General features: G+C 40.3%; 1 protein-coding gene across 1 annotated transcript in view; it reads left to right on the forward strand.

Annotated features, from left to right (window-relative positions):
* The window catches only part of Smpx (small muscle protein X-linked), a 56,141-nt gene extending 36,181 nt beyond the window's left edge, over positions 1 to 19,960 (forward strand). Inside the window, exon 5 of the mRNA XM_048336104.1 lies at positions 19,527 to 19,960. The gene's annotated coding sequence lies outside the window, so the exon portion shown is untranslated. The remainder of the gene's footprint in view (positions 1 to 19,526) is intronic.
* The last annotated feature ends 238 nt before the right edge of the window (positions 19,961 to 20,198 follow it).

Here is a 20,198-nt window from a genome sequence, read left to right on the forward strand (position 1 = left end):
GGATGTGCAAATGTCTTTATGATATCTTGGGACCTGTTGTTCAGGATAGATGCCTAGGAGTGGTATGGCTGGGTCATAGGGTAGGTCTATGTTGAGCTTTTTGAGGAACCCCCATACTGTTCTCCAAAGTGGTTGTACTAATTTGCACTCCCACCAACAATGGAGAAGGGTTCCTCTTTCCCCGCACCCCCTCCAGCATTTCACAACTGAATCTTTAACAATTTTATTGCCTAACTCTTGTCTCACCCTAAGTTGTGGATCCAAATGATAGGAACCATAGCTGCCCTTTAGTTCCAGAGACAACAATCAGTTCCTGAAAACTTATCAAACAGGTTTCTTAACTCCTGAATGTTTGAACAACCACGTGTTCCAATTCAGTTTAGTTTGGCTGAATTCTTTTACTTCACAGTGCACACAAACAAAATTAAAGTTCTAGAATGGATCTGCTCATTTATTAAGTGTACTCACTTTGCCAAGCACAATTACATTCAAAGTAGATGATAAGACAGCATCCATTAAGTTGGTGAGGAGGTGAGGGGGACATTAGCACATATAGGCTGGAGCAGAAGTGAAGAGGATGGAGGTGACAAAGGAAGAGTTGATAGGGTGTTGGTAGATAGGTATTCCACTGAAAGAAATGTTGCAGAGAGGGGACTGAAGCCCTGCTTTGGTATTCTCTGCTATATGACTTACAGAATCCCTTGATTTCAGTTTCTTAAGATGGGAAAACAGCTGGGTGCCGGTAGCTCACACCTGTAGTCCTAGCTACTCAGAAGGTTGAGATCTGAGGATCAGGGTTCAATGCTAGCCTGGGCTGAAATTCCCTGTAAGAATATTATCTTTAATTAACCACCAGAAAACCAGAAGTGGCACTGTGTCTCCAAGTAGTAGAGTGTAGCCTTGAGCAAAAAGTGTGTAGGGATAGCTCCCAAGCCCAGAGTTTAAGCTCCACAACCAACAAAAATAAAGAAAGAAAAGAAAAAAGATAAAACCTGCTTCACAGGAGGAATATTCTGATCCTTATCCTAAAAGGACGCTTAGTAATGTTTTATGACAGCTATGGCTGTCACAACTTAGGTTGAGTACTATTGGCATGTGGAAAGTCCAGGCTAGGAATGCCATAACCACCCTGAAATGCACAGGTCATCCCCACAGTAAAGTCCAATGGTGACAAGGTTGAGACTCATTGAGCTACATAGTGTGTAGAGAGTTCTCCATATAGTCGTAGCTACTGATACCATTAATAGTTAATAATACCAGTGCTTAATAATGATTGAATGTTCATACTGGAAAGAATTTAATTTAAGGAGAGTTACCTATTAGCAGTATAATTTGAGTCCCAGGAGCAAGTGAATTAAGATTAGTATCCATGCCCCTGTTTTTGTTTTGTTTTGATTTGTTTTTGGTTGTGGGGCTTGAACTCTGGGCCTGGGCCCTGTCCCTGAGCTCTTCAGTGCAAGAAGGCTAGTGCTCTACCACTTGAGCCACAGCTCCACTTCCAGCTTTCAGGTGGTTAATTGGAGATAAGTCTCACAGACTTTCTTCCCTGGCTGGCATTCAGTCAAGATCCTCCGATCTCAGCCTCCTGAGTGGCTGCAGGAGGGAGTGGGGTGATAACAGCAGAGTCAGCTTGGACTGTGTAAGCTGGCATTGATAGGCCTTCTGCTTCAAGATTTACCCACCTGTCAACTACCACTGGGCATAGGATGTGCTGGAAAGAGTGGGACTTAGCTGCACTCCACTTCTAACTCTGTGACATAATGGGAACTCAGCAACGTTCGGCCTCTTAACCACTCTGAACCAAATCTATTATTAGTAGCAAAAATATTAGTCTTGAGAGAGAGACCATTTAGGTGACTCAGATGGTATACCAGGTATGAACTAGAAGGTATTTTTTCCCCTTTGCAGTACCTGCAATTCTTCTACCCTTTGCCACTTGCTTCAAAGATCAGGAATTGGTTGGTTTTGAAATGAAATACTCTCTAAGGAGTACCTCAGTATTTTTCCCTAGGCAATAGGAAGAAAGTGCACTGAAAATGAAAACCCGTGGCTTGCAAGCATTATCTGGCAGCACCTCCCTTAAAGGGCCAAAGCTTGTGTGGATGGTGAGATTAGTTCTAACCTGCACATGTCCTGTTTCTCCTGGAGGAGGCACTGCAGCTCCAGTTTTCAAAACCTGCAGCAGTGCTGCTTTCCAGAGCCCCCGTTATTTCAAGACAGCCACATTACAAGCATTTTTACCTGAGCACTTTCATTTTGCTTTGGAGACTTTACAGGATTTTCTTCTTTCCCCATTTTTTTAAACTAGGAAATAGCTTATAATCTTGGATTGTTCTCCGAAGAGAATCCGTTTAAGAAACACTTGTAGAGCTGAGCTTCCCCAATCTCAAGGAAAAAGCAAATTTGTACATCTTTTATTTGAGCATTTCAGATGGGCTTGACAACCAGAAGGAGTCATCCTACCCATTTATTAATCTTTCACACAGATGTTATTGGAGTCTGGCCTGGGGGGGATGGGAACCCAAGAGCCGTGCCAGTCTGAACATGCAGAAGTGCCCTGGGTGTCTTCAATATGACGTCTTGTCCTAGGTATGCTCATTCACATCCAGTTTCCAATTATTCAAATACCACAGGAGCATTTTATCCCTCTTTTTGATATGCCTCACAATTGAGAGACATGTCCTTTGTAATAAGAGTGAAACAGGCAGGTTGTTGTTAATAAATACAAACTAACCTGGCAGCTGGGAGACTGTATGAAATGGCTGCTTAAAGGGGCATTGTGAGCTAGATAAAAAAGCAACGGAGATTCCTTAGGGATTTTGTGGAAGAAAACAAAACCACATCTTGTAGCCAGAGGTTAAAGATAGAAATACCATTAATATTCGAAATGACTTCCGGGTTCATTCTCTTTCAGGCTGCTCAACAGTTCTGTGAGCTAGGTAGGGCAGGGATAGAATTTGCAGTTGGTTTGTGTGTGACATTCAACTTCACATACAGTGAAAGACTGGGGGCAAGTCTTGTCATCATTCTCTAGAGGAAATGGATTTGAAGTCTATTGAAGTCTATCTGTAAAAAGTAGGTGAAATCCCTTTTAAGCAATAAGGTAGGACCACTGCCTAGTTTGCAACTAGTGCCAAGGAGGGTCAGAACTGGCTTGATAATGATTCTGCTTATACCCACAAGGATTTTATTCACCAACCTGGAAAAATATCTACCTATTTCTATTTATAGATATACTTAACAGAAAATGTATTATCTTAATTTCTACCTCCATTGTTTTCTTACTGCCTAATTATAATTTTTTAAATGTCCTGAGAATCAATCCCAGGGTCTTGCACATGTTAGAAAGTGCTCTGCCACTGAGATACACCCAAGTTCTGCTGCTTAATTTAAAAAAGTTATACTGAAATGTAGTCTTTCTACACATACAAACATGCGAAGACATTACATGCATACTATTTAAGACATATTTGTTCCATGGTTATGAAAATGATGCTGAAATGTCTTTAATTTTAGAATAAATGGATCTGGGGAAAACTGCTGTTCATCCTGCTCCCCATACCCCCATGCTAAAGGTCAACTCTTCTGGAAAGCTCTCCATCATCACCAACAGCCAAGAAATGGTGTTGTGGACTCCCTGTAGAATCACATACAAAGTTCACTGCTTCTTATCTGTCAGGAGACAGCTTGGGCACCATTCTGAGCCAAATCCAATCCAATCCAATTATGGCCCAATTATATGTTCTGTTGCCAGGAGCAGGCAAACCACCAGCTACTACCCTACCAACCCAGCTGGTCTCCGATCCCCTGGCTAGCATGGCTTCCTTGTGATAGGAGCTCATGGTCCAGATAAGACAGAACAGTTGATAATGCTCTAGACAAGCCCAGATAACAAATGCAAAGACATCATGATGATTCTGGAGCCTTCCAGATTCAGTGTTATCTTCTGGGTAGGATTCTTTCTCATTAAGGGGTCAAGTTCTGAAATCTAAAGATTGATAGCTAAGGCGTGTTCTTGTGCTTTGTAGTCAGCCTTCCATTACCTGCTATAATTCTGCAGCCTTTACCATGGTGCACACTGGGACCACCAGACCAAGTTACCTTCATCACTGCTGACAACTTCATAGAATGCGTAGGAGTTAAAACACCAAGAAACTAGAGTTAGGTTAAAAAAATCTATCTCTACTAAAAATCAAAACAATTCTGTGAATTTTGGCAGGTGCTTCCTTCCAACCTACCGAACTCATTGCAGGCTTACATTGTAGCATTGAATAGTGTCACTGTTTCTTCAGGCTGGCTTTGGATACATAACCTGCCAATTTGAGAGGCAAACTTTTTCCTATGTTTAAATGAGACTCTTTGAGGAGAATGGGGATAGGGCAGCACCAAGGACAGCATCCTGTGGGAGGTTGTGAAGAAAAATCCTTTTTTTTTTTTTTTTTTTTTTTTTTTTTTTTGCCAGTCCTGGGCCTTGAACTCAGGGCCTGTGCACTGTCCCTGGCTTCCTTTTGCTCAAGGCTAGCACTCTACCACTTGAGCCGCAGCGCCACTTCTGGCTTTTTTTTAGTATATGTGGTGCTGAGGAATCGAACCTAGGGCTTCATGTATATGAGGTAAGCACTCTTGTCACTAGGCCATATTCCCAGCTGGAAACTCCTTTTAGATACGTATAAAATGGTGGTCCTCAAACTTTTATGTACATTACAATCATCTGGAGGGATTGCCAAAGCTCAGATTTCTGGCCTTTAATCTCCAAGTGATTCAGCAGATCTCTGATGAGTCTCAAAGTTTGCATTTGTGTCCCGTTTCCTGGGCTATTGCTATTTCTGTGGGTGGTGGTTGGGTGATCTCACTTTGAGAACCACTGACCTTGATCCAGTCATCAACCTAGTTTGTTTAGGTCAGGATATTTAAAAATCCTGTGAGTATCCTGTCACCCACCTCATAGTTTTACAGATAGTATTCAAATATAGAGGAAAAAGCCTGGTCAGACTTTTTTCTGCAATTCAGATATACTAAGAATCCGTGATTCAATAATTGTGAATTCTTGTTGTGCTTCTAATGGTCAGGCACTATTCAGAGCACCATACCTTGTGAGACACAAATGAGCAATACATATAAGAGCTCTATTATACAGGTGAAAAAACTGAGGCACAGACCAGTCTTTCTCCAACATGGCATAACTGGACAGTGTAACAGTTATGAATCAGTTCAGGCTGTATGACTCATAATTATTATCCCAGACAGATAGGATGGCTCCCAAGCAAGTGAAATGTGCTTTGCAAATCACAGGGACAATCTCATGCAAAGGATGAGAAATTCTCTCAATGGCATTGACTTATCTACTAGTTGCTTAACGCTGTGGATATACAACATTAATTTCTATAAATGTTTATTAAATGGTCACACTGTTACAGTCTGAAGCTTGGCAAATCAGGGCCCAAAGGTCAAATACAGCCTACCACTGAGCTTTCATTTTAAGCTTTCTGAGATTGTTTTAGGCTTACATGCAGTTGTAAGACTGCAGAGAGATCTCTGGATGCAATGATTGGAAAGAGAGAAGGGAAATAACTTTTTCTATCTTCTATGAAAATACTTTTAAGAATGGCCCTACCAAGTTCTAAAAACACCTTGAGACAAAAACCTGGGTTTGATCATCTTCATTCATGCATGCTTTTTATATATATCCAAGTAGTGGAAGTAAATCACAAAAGAAGTTCTAAATTTGAACACTTTCCATGTCCAAAACAGTTAGGACCAATGGCTCACAGAGATGTGGCTGAATGATAGGCAGCTTTATGGCTTTACTCAAATATTATGACTGAAGAACAGAAATCAATTTTGAATAATTAAGATGTCCAGACTTGGATTCTGAGTGAGAATCATTTATTTTTTTATTGTAGTTGCCTTAGTCCCAGAGCAAGATGAGATAATGGTTAAGAATCACATAGACTGAATTGACTCATGGCTGCCATACTGTCTAGTTATCCCATATTGGAGGAAGTCGCATGATTGCTCTGTGCTTCACTTTCCTCACTGGTATAGTGGAGCACTTACGTGTATTACTCTCAGAACTGACTCCACATTAGAGTTACTTGGACTCGCCTGAGTATCAGTTCTGACCAGTTAACTCCCAGGGAGGGAGAGGCCTAGGGATTTGTAGGTTTCCTCAGCTCACTGGGTGGTTCTGATACGCTGCTTGAACTGTTTCTCACATCCTCCCTTGATAAACAGACTGAAATCTTTCTTGCTTTGGAAAATGTTTCCTTGGCTGAATATTAAGGTTGTTGAAAGTCTCCAAACATGGAAACCAGCCAAGCCTTCTTGGAAAGCCATACGGTATTTAGGATAGGACTTGTGGCAAGAGATATTGAGTTACCAGTTGCCATGGGAATCCAAACAATAGCCATCTGGGCTTAAAAGGAGGCAGAAGAAGGCTGGACACCAGTAACTCATGCCTGCTTTTCTTTCATCTCCATGGATCCTCATCACTCACACCTTCTTACGTGTATTTGAGACACCAAGTGTTATTTATCTTTGGGGAGATTAGAAAGATTAGAAAGATCATTTCCAAACATGAAGCCACTTTTACTTATGCTTTAAATAGAGAGACAGAGAGAGACCTTGTAAAGCACAGCACATCCAAGCAAGGGGGTAGGCTGAGCATGGGGAAAATGTTTTCTTCCCTTCTTAGAGTCATTAGGGAGCAAGTCTCCAAAAAGAGCAAATCTAGAAGGGAACCCACATTGTGGCATTTAAGGGATATATTTGAAAGTGTGTTTCTCCTTTTAGCTTTTTCCCATATGCAGTAGATTTCCTGGTATCTCTTGATTTCTGAGAACAAGTAAAAAAGCAGAACATATCATTAAAATCAAACCAATGGAAGGAAAACGTTCTCCTCAGGGGTTGAAGTTTCATTAATTTGAGATGAAAAAGAATAATCCAGCCTGAGGAGCTCCCCAGGAGAAGCATGGGATTTTTTTTTCTTTTACTAGAGTGCACACACACACACACACACACACACACACACACACACACACACATTTTAAAACAGAAAACCCAAAGGGTTTGGTAAATATTATCAGTTCTTTTCCTTCCAGGATGCTATTGGAAATAGCCATCTTCTGAGAAAAGAATCGAGAAAGAAATCCTCTTATCTATTCTCTATTCTGCCAAGGTCTGTCATCTCTGATTAACTCAACCAGCCTGGCAACAAAACTTTGTCCCCAACTGACCTATTTTGGCAAATGGGGAGGTTCCTTTGCTCTCTGATAAGCTACCTTCTCTCTTGTGTTCCATTTATAGTAGGGCTTTATTAATGGTTAAATCATTAGGAATAGATCTGTCTCTTTCACCAGGCTTATTTCCCCTGTTCAATAAATCAAGCTATAAGATTGGAAGAACTGCCTGTTTCTACTTGATTTAAGGTCAAATTCCTCCTAGCTCACAAAATACTTCCCAATGTATGAACTGCTCAACTCCCATGCTTAAGTCTGGTCACAGGCCAAATGTCTTGTGTTTTACTGTTCCAAGTAATACTTTGGGGACCCATGGGAAGATTCCTCAGCCTTTCATGGAAGTTTGAAATGTGAAATACTTCAGGGAGAAACTTTCCTGCTTGTGCCAATGGCGAAGAGCCTTGTTTCTCAACCCTCAAGCCATAGCCTTTGAACAAGTGCTGGCTTTCCCATAAGCTTGGCTTCTCTCTGGATTTTGAGAGAACTTCCGTGAACATTATCCAGTAACTGTTTTTGCGAGGTCATGTGACCTCACTGAGCAATTGGAACACAAGTGACCATAGCTACAAAATTGATCTCTGTACTTTGATCTTCAAAATCATTCCAAACTTTTTATTTGCTAGAACCCAGAAATCTGATTTTTGAAAAAAAAAAAGCCCCTTTCCCCAAACTCACAAAAGTGATAATGTCACTGTCCTGCTGCCCATCCTTTCAGTGATCTCCATAAACCTTTGAGCCTGTAAACCTGGCTCTGACTCGCTAGGCTTTTCTCATATTGCCTTTCTGTCTACCCACAACACTCCTCGCTCCTATCCTAGCATATGTATCCCAATTCGTAGAAGGGTCATAACAACTCTAGGCCTTTGAGTATTCCTTTTCAATCTTTGAATCTTCCATTCCCTTCTCATCAGCTGGAGAACTCTTTCTCATCAATCTTGTCTCAGCTTAAATACTATTTACAAAAAACCTTCGCATAGTCCCTGTGTTTGAACCAACAGAGCAGCACTGATCACAGTGGAGTGGGTTTGCCACTTTCTTGTGTGACTTTCCTTCTACTTATTAAATGCTATGCTTGATGTGTCCACCATAGAGCCCAATACATTTCCTGGCATATCATTGATCCCAAATAGACAGGAATTCTGGTTTCCACCTTTAGGGACTTTGAAGAACATTTAAAGACAGAGCTCCATCCCCAAGGAAGTCAATTTCAAAAGATGTCATCATAAAGGATACAAATCTTTATCTGAGAATGATTTGCAGTACATGGCAAAAGACGCGGTAAAACTACTTAAGACTCCTCTCCTTATCAGCTCAAAGTTCCTCTATCCTAGACACCTACAGACCAATCTCCTCTTTCTCTCCTTGCTTCCTTCCTCATTTCTTTCCTTTCTTCCCTCCTTTTTCCCTCCCTCCCTCCCTTCCTTCCTTTCCTTCTTTCTCTCTTTCTTTTCTCCTGATTTTTTAAAAATTATATTTTTATTGAAAAAGTGATAAGCAGGGAGGGCTACAGTTACACAAGTAATGTAATGAGTACATTTGTTTTTAATCATTGTTACCCCATCCCGCATTATTTCCCACTTACCCCTCCATATGCCCCTCCCCCCACATTGTAAGGTTCATATCCCACATAGTTGAGTATTGATGTTGCATTGGTTCATCCTTTGTCTTGCTGTTTCTGTGATTCCTTTTCCCTTCCACATATTGAATAATCTTATATATATATATATGACAAAAGGTACAGAAAACTAAGAAAAACAAAAAACCCCTACATACAGGACATAATAAAAACCCTTGTTTTCACATGTTGGAGTTCATGTTAAGCTTCATTATATATGGTCCTATGCACAAAGCAATTGGGTTATTGAGATCCCCTGTCAAGAATATCACAGACATATTCTAGTTCTTACAAATGAAGGAAATAATGAAACCTACTTCTCTGTGGGTCTGGCTTACTTCACTTAATATAATTTTTTCCAAGTCTTTCTATTTCCTTATGAATGGGGCATGCCGTTCTGTTTGATTGTGTATATATACCACATCTTCTTGATCCATTCATCTACTGAAGGGCATTTAGGTTGGTTTCATATCTTAGCTGTTTTTTTTTAAACAAGAATAAATTTATTTAATTTCTTTTAAAGATTTAATGATATACAAAATATATATAGTATTATTAGCTGGTTTAAAAAAATTATTTCTAGGGGCTGGGAATATGGCCTAGTGGCAAGAGTGCTTGCCTCGTATACATGAAGCCCTGGGTTCTTTTCCCTAGCACCACATGTATAGAAAACAGCCAGAAGTGGTGCTGTGGCTCAAGTGGTAGAGTGCTAGCCTTGAGCAAAAAGAAGCCAGGGACAGTGCTCAGGCCTTGAGTCCAAGGCCCAGGACGGGCAAAAAAATTATTTTTATTGTAAAAATGATGTACAGAGGAGTTACACTTACATAAGTCAGGTAATAAGTACATTTCTTTTTGAACAGTATCAGTCCCTCGAGTGCCCAAGCTCTTGCCCTTCTCTTTCCTTTGTATCTTAGACTCAATTTGCTTCTTGTAATTCTCCTCTCCACTCAACTGTCAGCACCACAAAAAGCTTGAAGTTAAGATGATAAATACTGGAAATCTTGCTAGCAAGACAGAGGAGGAAGAAGGGATGTGTTGATTTATTAGCTTTGTGTGGGTCTTTGTCTCAGAATAATAGCAACAGCACATGATGACTATGTGGTAGGCACTATGCTAAATGCTTAGTGTGTTTATCCCAATAACTATCATATGAGCTTGACACTTGTATTTTCTCTCTTTTTTTTTTGGCTGGTTGTGGGTCTTGAACTCAAGGCTTAGGTGCTGTCTCTGAGCATCTTTTGCCTAAGGCTAGCAGTGTACTGCTTGAGCCACACTGCCACTGCCAGCCTTTTCGAAGTAGTTTATTGAAGATAAGAGTCTCATGAACTTTCCTGCCTGTGCTAGCTTTGAACTACTATCCTCAGATCTTAGCCTCCTGAGTAGCGAGTAGCTAGAATTACGGGTGTGAGCCACTGGCGCCCAGCAACACTAGTATTTTCTTGTCAATTAGCAAACTATTGGTTCTCACATTATTTACCCAAGATGATCTAGGTAGAAAACAGTAGAGCTGGGAAGTAAAAGCTGAGCTGCTGTGAAAGGGGGATATAAAATCAGGATCCAACTCGAGAGTCAGCTCAGAGGTAAGGTAAAAGATGTTAAAGCAGTTTTTCTCATACATGGATTGTAAACCCATGTTGAAGCTTTAAATCAGAGTTGATTATAAAGAAGCTTCAAAAATGCAGTTCCTGTGCTGGGAATATGGCCTAGTGGTAGAGTACTCACCTCGTATACATAAAGCCCTGGGTTCGATTCCCCAACACCACATATATAGAAAATGGCCAGAAGTGGCGCTGTGGCTCAAGTGGCAGAGTGCTAGCCTTGAGCAAAAAGAAGCCAGGGACAGTGCTCAGGCCCTGAGTTCAAGGCCCAGGACTGGCAAAAACAAAACAAAACAAAACAAAATGCAGTTCCTAAACTTGGAATAGAAAAAAAAAACATGGATAGATAACCTAGTGAGTCCAGGTACAAGAGATCATTAAACTCTGTTACAAGTCGAATTTAGTGAGGCGAGTAAATTTAATCTTCCAGAAGAGGCTCTTAATCTTATTAAAGTTGATCGGAAAAATCACTCATGTTTTTTTTTTTTAATTTTATCAGCAGTGCTTCCTAGAAGGAACCACTTATTATAGCAAAGCAGAGAGCTCTGACTTGGCTTGGGTTTGGGAGTATTTCCTTCACTAGAAATAGTTGTCATCAGATGAGGGTTTCTCTATCTCAGTACTTTGGCCATTTGTGCTGGAGAACTCTGTCATGGGGCTGGGCAGTATAAGATGGTGATCAGTATCCTGGCTGAGGTAAATGGTAGTCCCTCTTCCTGGCCTTAATAACAAATTATGTTTCCCACCTTGCCAAATGTCTATGGTTAGGACAACCTTTTCTTCTCCAAGTGTGGTCCATGATCAACAGCACCCCTCTCTCCCATGGAAACTTTCTGGGTGGTACACAGTCTTAGGCCCCAGCCCTGACTTGCTAAATTGAAATCTTCAGATCACCAGGAAGTCGAAATCTGAGAAGTATTTCTAGACCTGTGGTTTTCTTATTTTTTAATTTCATTTTATTGTAAAGGTGATGTGCAGAGGGGTTACAATTACATACATAAAGTAATGAGGATATTTCTTTTCAAACAGAGTCACCCCTTCCCTCATTTTCTCCTGCTTTTCAACTGTGGTTGCACATCAGTGTATCTGGGAAAGTAGAAAAACTGGTTGTACTCGGAGACTTCAAGGCAATTGGTATGGGATAGTTTGGGCTTTAGAATTATAAAAAGAAAACCTCTAGATGATTCTGATGCATAGCCAACTGTGATCTACTATCCTGAGTTGAAAACCTACTATTCTGAGTTGATTTCAAATAGCCAGTGGTTGTTTTTTCTTCTTTGTGGTCCTGGGGATTGAACTCAGGGCCTTGTGCTTGCTAGATTAGAACTCTAACATATGAGCCACCCTCTCCCTAGTCATTTTGGGTTTAGTTGTTTTTTTTTTTTTCATATAGACTCTTAAGACTTTGCCTGTGTGGCTTTGAATCTGAATCCTCCTACTTCCATCTCCCTAGTAGCAGTGACGATAGGCATGTACTACCATGCCCAACATAGCTTTCTTTTTCGGCCTCTAAATTCTTTTTTTTTTTTTTTGCCAGTTCTGGCCTTGGACTCAGGGCCTGAGCACTGTCCCTGGCTTCTTTTTGCTCAAGGCCAGCACTCTGCCACTTGAGCCACAGCGCCACTTCTGGCCATTTTTTTTATATATGTGGTGCTGGGGAATTGAACCCAGGGCTTCATGCATACGAGGCAAGCACTCTTGCCACTAGGCCATATTCCCAGCCCCTCGGCCTCTAAATTCTTAAGGTTATATAGTTAAAGTCCTTTCATGATGTTTTCAAATGGTAGGATTTGGCAACAACTAGCTTAAAAATTATTGGTTGAATGGTTTGGGTGGAAAAAATGGAAGGTATTGACTTAAGCTTTCTTAATACCTTTTTAAGAGCAGCTATCAAAATCAGCTCTAATCCTGATTTTTAAAAAGTTTGTACTTAAAAATATAAGCATTAAATAGTGAGGCTAATGAATAAAAGTGCTTTGAATGAAATGTATAATTATAAAAAGAGTTCATGCAAATTGGAAAGCAAAACACTAGCATTTTAATAAAAGAAATGAACTCACAATTACTCCTGTTTTATTATTTATCTCATTTATCATTCATTGTATCACAGTGTCTATAATAATTGCTAATGTGGCTGCAGCATTTTGACTAATTAAACTCCTGTTATTGGACATTTAAATTCTTAAATTTTTAGAGGCCTGACGGTTGCTTTTGACAAATGATTCTGATCGTATATTATAATGTTGGAAAACATTAAATTGAACCACTGTAAGCTGGAAACTATACATAAGTAGTAAATCGAAGTCATAAAGGGACTGTTCGTATAGGTTAGTTGGTAGCATGTATTAGCAGTAATTAGCATGTGTGAAGCCCTGAGTTCCTTTCCCAGCACTTCACAAAACCCAAACACACAAATTGTTAGAAAAAAAAAGTCCTCAAGCTGTTCACTTATATATCATAAAGAAGGATTTTTCCCATTTTTTGGAAAGTGTTGAGATAGCAGTCTCCTCAACTTACCACTTTTTCACCTCTAGATGTTACGGAGCTTTCTTTGGTAGGAAAATCTTGAGTCAGTATTGCCTGTATTGTCTGGTCCTTTTGACGATAAGTAGGACCATGATGTTCTGATGGATTGAGAGAAATTTTCCATGGATGATTCCCTTCTCCACCAATATATGACTGAGCCAATCACATTTCAAAATCATATTTTGATTATTTTTAAGTAGTTGTACAAAAGGGTTACTGTTCCATATGTCAGTTTATAAATACAATGCATCTTGATCAGTATCGTCCTTCTCCCCTCCCCTTTTTTTTGGTGCCAGTCCTGGGCTTGAACTCAGGACCTGTGCTCTATCCCTGAGTTTCTTTTTCTTAAGGCTAGTGTTCTACTACCTGAGCCACAGCATCACTTCTGGCTTTATTTGAGTAGTTTAGTGGACTTCCTTGGGCTGGCTTTGAACCTGGATGCTCAGATCTCAGCCTCTTGAGTGGCTAGGATTATAGGTGGGAGTTACCAGCACCCAGCGATATCATCTTTTTTTTTTTTTTATCATTCTCCCCCAGTCAATCACAATTTGTGCCCAAGCCTACAGCCTTGAATTCTGACTTGCTATGCAATGCAACACATTCTCAATAGGTTACATTTAAAAAGCTCCCTTTAAATTTACTTGATTGACTTTTGAGACAAGAGTATTGCTAGTAGCTCAGGTTGGACTCAAACTCACAATCCTCCTGCCTTAGCCTCCCAAATACTGGGAGTACAGATGTGTGTTTCCCCCACTTATTATTGTCTGAATTTATTTTAATAGCATTTGACCCATATAGGCAATTTTCTTTTTCCTGAGCATCACTCAGATTTTACATGTCCTGCATGTACTGCTACTTTAGTCTGTATTTCAGATGTGAAATCTTTTATTTTTATTTTTTAAAAATAATTACTTATTTATTGTCAAAGTGATGTACAGAGGGGTTACAGTTTCATACATAAGGCAGTGGGTACATTTCTTGTACAATTTGTTACCTCCATTATTTCCCCCTCTCTCTCCTTCTCTTTCCCCTCATGAATTGTTCAGTTGGTTTACACCAAATGGTTTTGCAAGTATTGCTTTTGGAGTCGTTTGTCTTTTTATCCTTTATCTCTCGATTTTGATATTCTCTTTCCCTTCCCTAGTTCTAATACCAGTATATACCAAAATAAACATGTTGGTTTTTGTATCTCCTGTATCTGCCCTGCTTCTTAATAGTTAATGGTAGAAACAGTCCAATAATTGTTTTAGCCACCAAAGGTTTCATGATATAGTCCAGCCAATTTTAGCAGGTGTTTCATACTTTAGGAGAAAAACTGGTCTATGTGTTTTACTTTTTGTTGCATTGATTTTGTGAGTGGATGTTTGGGACAAAGAAAATTCTGGGTTTGGTGCTGCCCAAGTACAACTAATCCGTGCATGTCCTATCTTTATGACCATGGGTGTGTGATATTTCTTATATGCTTTAATGATAGCTTGTCCTCATGGTGTGGTCATGGTTACATGGGACAATGTGTAGGGGTGTGCTTCGTAGCTCCAGCAAGAGCCCAAAATAAGCTTTTATCTTATCTCTGATGCTTCCAAATTTGAACCATCTTGCTCTGAGTATGTGGTTGGTCATTGCAAATGAAACTATAGCATAATATGCTGCCTTTCTTTCCACTAATTTGGAATGTCACTGCGTTTATGGTGCTATGACTTAGCACCACACAGGAGGAAGTAATTGTTGCACCACCTCCTGAGTGTCTGGTTAAAGGACCCAAGGCAGACAAGTGTTGAGTGGACTTTATTTCCCACATGATGTATGTGGGGCCATGGTGACTATGAGTAACACAGCTATAAATGGGTCGTGGCAAGGCGTAAACATCACATGCTCTGCAGCCTGGACTTAGGGTGACACAAGAGAGATATGTGGTGTTCTCATCCCTGCACCAGCCAAAGTGTGTATTGCCCAAAGTAAACTAGAAGTTGGCCTTTCAATTTTTAAAAGTTTCAGTACAAAATGTATGGGGTAGCTGGCAAGTGACTTCAGTCAGGTGCCTCACCTTTCTCTTTATTCTTACAAATGCCCCCTATAGGAGTGTAGGACACAGGAGAATAGCTGAGAGTTGTTCTCTAGGTGGTAATGCGGTGTGGCCCTGGAGACTGCCCAACACACTTGCATTCCAACACCCTGACAAACAAGTGTGCTTTACAACACAGGCAATTTTAGCTCTGGATTTCTTCCCATTGATTCCTATTTCTAAATTTGATGTCTGACACACAGCAGGGAGCCCAAGACTCTGGGGGCATGATTTTTTAATTTATGGTATCATTTAGGTATTTTCAGTACACAGTGAATCCTGTGAGATCAGAGACAGAGACTTTGAACCTCTAGGGTTTTGTACACCACAGAGGCTCGAATCTGACCATATTCATGAGCAAAGTTCCATGTCCAGGCTTTCTAGGCTATTGGAACCTGGGAGGGAGAGAAGCAACTGGGGAGACAGGGTGATCTACAGGACAGCTACCATGTTTCCTCCATTCCTTGGTGATGCTTCCTGCCCAACTCGTACAAAGAAGAAAGAACCAGGCTCACTTTGTAGATTGGGCTAACTGTACAGAATCCACAGTGTTTTGCCTGGCACAAAACTAAGCTGGGAACCAGTGGCTCATGTCTGTAATCCTAGCTACTCAGGAGGCTGAGATCTGGGGATCTCAGCTTGAAGCCAATGTGGGCAGGAAATTCCATGAGACTCATTTCCAATTAACCACCAAAAAGCTACATGTGAAGCTGTGTAGCTGTGAAGCTGGTAGAATGCTTTAGACTTAAGTAAAAAAGCTAAGCAACAGCACCCAAGTACTAAATTCAATCCCCAATACTGGAAGCAAAAATACAAAAGACTAACAACAAAAACCTCAAAACAAAACAAAAACACTGGTGCAATAACTATCAGTTTTTTCCCTGCCCCCACTGCACACTGATGTTATTACTCCAGCCTCCTTTTGGCTAGAGTTCTCCAGGCTTCTTTGGCTCTTAGGTACAGCTGGTGAAGGGGCAGAGCACAGTTCCTCTATGGTCAGTGTTGTCTACATAATAATTCCTACTAGAGCCACAATTTCACCTATGTTGGACAGATGTATGGTGATCAAAGTCCACATCAAGCCTGTCATATAAATGGTGCCCATTTCTGGGTTGCAGATGGTGCTTCATAGTCTGGATATTTCTCAGGCAGAAATCACACTTCACAGAATATGCTTCAGTGACAATTTGCTATGGATCATCACCCCTTTCATGCCACTCAGAGAAGCCCAAGGAATGTCTCAGCTTCAAGGGCAACTTGTCATGGTCCTCTTACTTAGCCAGAGAGACAGGCCATATTTGTCACCCAGCACAGTGATCACAGCAGTAAGATGAATAGAGCATAACCTGGCCATTATGGGGCTGCAGCTAGGGCCTAGGATACAGGTGACAGCACAGAGAAGACAGAAAACAAAACCAACATTCTGGGTTTACTGCAGCTCTCACTCATTCCTCCTGCTTCACATGAAAGAATGTGAGTTTGTATATATTTTCAACTCCAGTTCACCTATCTACAGGGGTTTAACTCATCATTCTCTAGTTCCTGGCTATGTGTCTTGTGCTGTGATAGGCGATGGGATGTAAAAATGAATGGGACATGTTCCTATCCTACATAAGGTTACAGACTACTGGTCGAGAGATACAGCAGGAAACATGAGGAGAAACACGAGAGGAGAGAGATGATGCACACTACAAATAATAATGATTCAGTGCATTATATGGAGTGTCATGGAAAGGTGGGATTTCAATCAAAAGTTATAAGCAAAAGGAGGTGGGGTGTGACATTCTTGTCATGTTACAAAAGCAGTTAAATATCTGGTCCAATAAACTGAGAGAGCAGATCCATGAGAGAGAATGGTAAGAGATGGTACTGGCATTGTGAATCAGGACAAGGCGATTACATTGCTAGTCAATGGTACTCATCTCACCTAGAATCCCTGGGCTGGGGATGAGGTGGTATCGTACTTGTTGGGAATTGGTATTGACCCCCCCCCCCCAAAAAAAAAATAATTTCTTTAAACTATGGAGAAACTCTTTAATATCCACCAACACTTGAATGGATAAAGAACCTGTGATACAAATGGACAGCACAATACTATTCAGCCTTGGAAAGGATAGACATTCTGTACCATGTGACAAGAGGGAAGAACCTGCAGCACATCTTGTAAAGTGAAACACCTAAGATCAACAATGATATATAGTATACTTAAAAATATGTTAACTGAGTAGATCTCATATGCCCTTACTACAAGAAAACAAGACAAAATGAAATGAAATGCTAGAGTAGCTCAAGAGGCTATGTTGACTATCACTGACAACATTCTGTTTTGTAATCATTAATACTTTTCTATGTTTCCTTTTGGTTCAAGAACCACACAGACTGTCCTTGTTGGTAGATTGCAAAGAACCTGAGTCAGAAACTTGGGTTAAAAATCCCAACGTTTCCACTTAGCAGCTTTGTATAAGTTGCTTTTGCAACCTCTGTGGATTTCATCTCACAACACTGCTGGCAGCACAGTAATGCTATAAATGTTCAATGATACATGGAGTTTTGTGATCTTTCCAGAAATCTCTACAGAAAATTTCAGGAAAGCAAAGCTTTCTAAAACATCTCTGCTGTAGGCTTTTCCTCAGGGCTCACTGGCCAGACCTGGGTCCCGTGGCTCATGCTAGCTATAAGAGAGACTGAGAAATAGAATATTTGATTCACTAGCCTTTGAAGTAGCGAAAACCAAGTGTTGCAGAGGGTACTTATCCACAGTTTCTATCCCAGTAGGGGGAGGACGCTTGTCTGTGTGTCCCCTCCCCCAGCCATTGGTAATGAAACAATATAAGTGCACTATTTCTTAGAAAAGATTCAACCAAACCACCTAAGGAAAAACACAAAAAGAGGAACACAAAATGTGTCAATAATGTTTTTTAAAAAATCCCTCCATTACAAGAGTTTTGAAAATAAATGGCACTATGTCGGTTAGTTATTGCTGCATGACAAACTACCCCCCAAATCAAATACTTCACACACACACACACACACACACACACACACACACACACACACACACACACTTCTTTTTAAATTATAGGGGTTTTTTGGAAGTTCAGGGGCTGGAGCTCAGGGCCTCAGGGCACTGTCGCTGAGCTTCTTTTTTGCTCAAAGCTAGCACTCTACCACTTGAGCCACAGCGCTACTTCTGGCTCTTTCTGTGTATGTGGTGCTGAGGAACTGAACCCAGGGCTTTATGCATGCTAGGCAAACACTCTACCACTAAGCCACAGTCCCAGGTCAGGTTATGTTGTATTTTTTTGTGCTTAGCTTATCTCGGCTAGGCTCACTTATGAGTTTTCAGCTCAACTGGAAGCTTTGCACTAGAGTGGCCCTGGTAGAAGCAACTTGATGAGATGTTCTATTCCATGTTTCTCAAGGTTCTTCTGGGATTAGACGGGTAGCCTCGGCATGATCTTGTTATAGCAACGACAGAGGTACAGGCAGGCAAGCAAAAGCAGGTAATACTTCTTAAGGTATGGGCTCAGGACAGGCACACTATCACTCTGGCCTCTTTCGGTTGGCTGAAGCAAGTCACGTGGCCGAAGTCAGGAAATTATACCTCATCCTGACACTAGTAAGAAATTACAGTTATGTGGCAGTGGGAATGGACATAGAGAAGGGTTGATTGGAGCCCTGGATGCACATTTATCTCAGAGAAAGTTTGACATTATCCTTTAGTCCTTCACTGTTAAGCCCTTCCTGACTTAGTTTGCAGTTACTTAAATCACTAGACCCAAAGTTGATGGCTACACCTGTACTCATAGTTCACTTTACATTCATGAAATCAAGTAACTTTGTGAATAAAAATGGGGTCTCATACTCCCATTTGCCCGTATAAATCATATTGACATATGTAAATTGTCCCTAAAACTATCTTAGGAAAACTATGGGCTGGAGGCCTAGATCAAATGGTATAGCACCTATCTAGCAATCACAAGGTCTTGAGTTCAAACTTGAGTACTATAGAAAAAGAGGAGCCTAAGCTAGTGAGGAACTTAGAGGACATTGGATTAAGTGCGGAAAGACTACTGCAGTATGATCTCACTTGTTTGTGAAATGTAATGGCATTGAATTTACAGAAGCAGAGAGTAAATGGTGGTTGCTAGCAGCTGTGGGAATGGGGAAAGAATGGTCATTGGGAACAGAATTTCCGTGAGATATGAGGAATACATTCTGGGGCTCTACTGTAAAGCACAGTGTCTGTAGTTAATAATAATGTATTGTAAACAAGAAAATTGCTAAGAGAGAACATCTGAAATGTTCTAGCTACAAAAAGTATGTGAGTTGATAGATATGCTAATTTACTTGATTGAATCATTTCACGATGCATGCATATATCAAAACATCACACTGTACATGATAAATATATACCATTTTTGTTAGTCATACCTTAATAAAACTAGGGAGAAAAATTGATGGTTTCTTTGCTTTCTCTTTTGCAGGCTTTATGTGAAGAATTAAGGCAGAAGAGAATGGATTCAGATGAATACAGCTCACTAAAATTTTTATATATTTGTATGAAGCTCTTGAATTCCCCGAGACTCTAGTGGAAATGACCTGTTTGTGCATTTATATCTCTTTCTTCTAGTTGGCTGCATTTATCAATTTATCTTCATATTTGGCACCTAGTAGAGAAAACGAGTCCACAAGTTCACCACCCGAAGAGTGTGGTTTTGAGGAGGGATCTGATTTTTTTTGTTTACAGGAGGATATGACAAATGTACAAAACAGCGATTTTTCTGAAAAGTTGTCTGAGCGACTTCCCATGGTTTTCTTGGTCAATATTTGGAATATATTTTAGTTCTTCACCTTTCAAATTGTGTCAATAAACTTTTTATGAGTTCAAATAAATATTTGAGGAAATGTAAAATATGAATCTAGACTAAATTGATTTTCATATCTTTAGAGAGCTACATATTCTCGAAGATAGAGAGAAATAAGATGTAAGAGGCAAATTTTATATTGTCCTAAGAGAGAGCTTTTCATTCTGAATTATGGGGCACCATGATGAACACTATGGCTGACTGATCATTGCTTATGAACTTAAATATTGTCTGGGAGTTGGGTATTGCTGGTATTCTCTCTCCAAGGATGACCTTTATGGTTAGTGCACT

This window comes from Perognathus longimembris, chromosome 28, assembly GCF_023159225.1.
Source record: "Perognathus longimembris pacificus isolate PPM17 chromosome 28, ASM2315922v1, whole genome shotgun sequence".
NCBI lineage: Eukaryota > Metazoa > Chordata > Mammalia > Rodentia > Heteromyidae > Perognathus > Perognathus longimembris.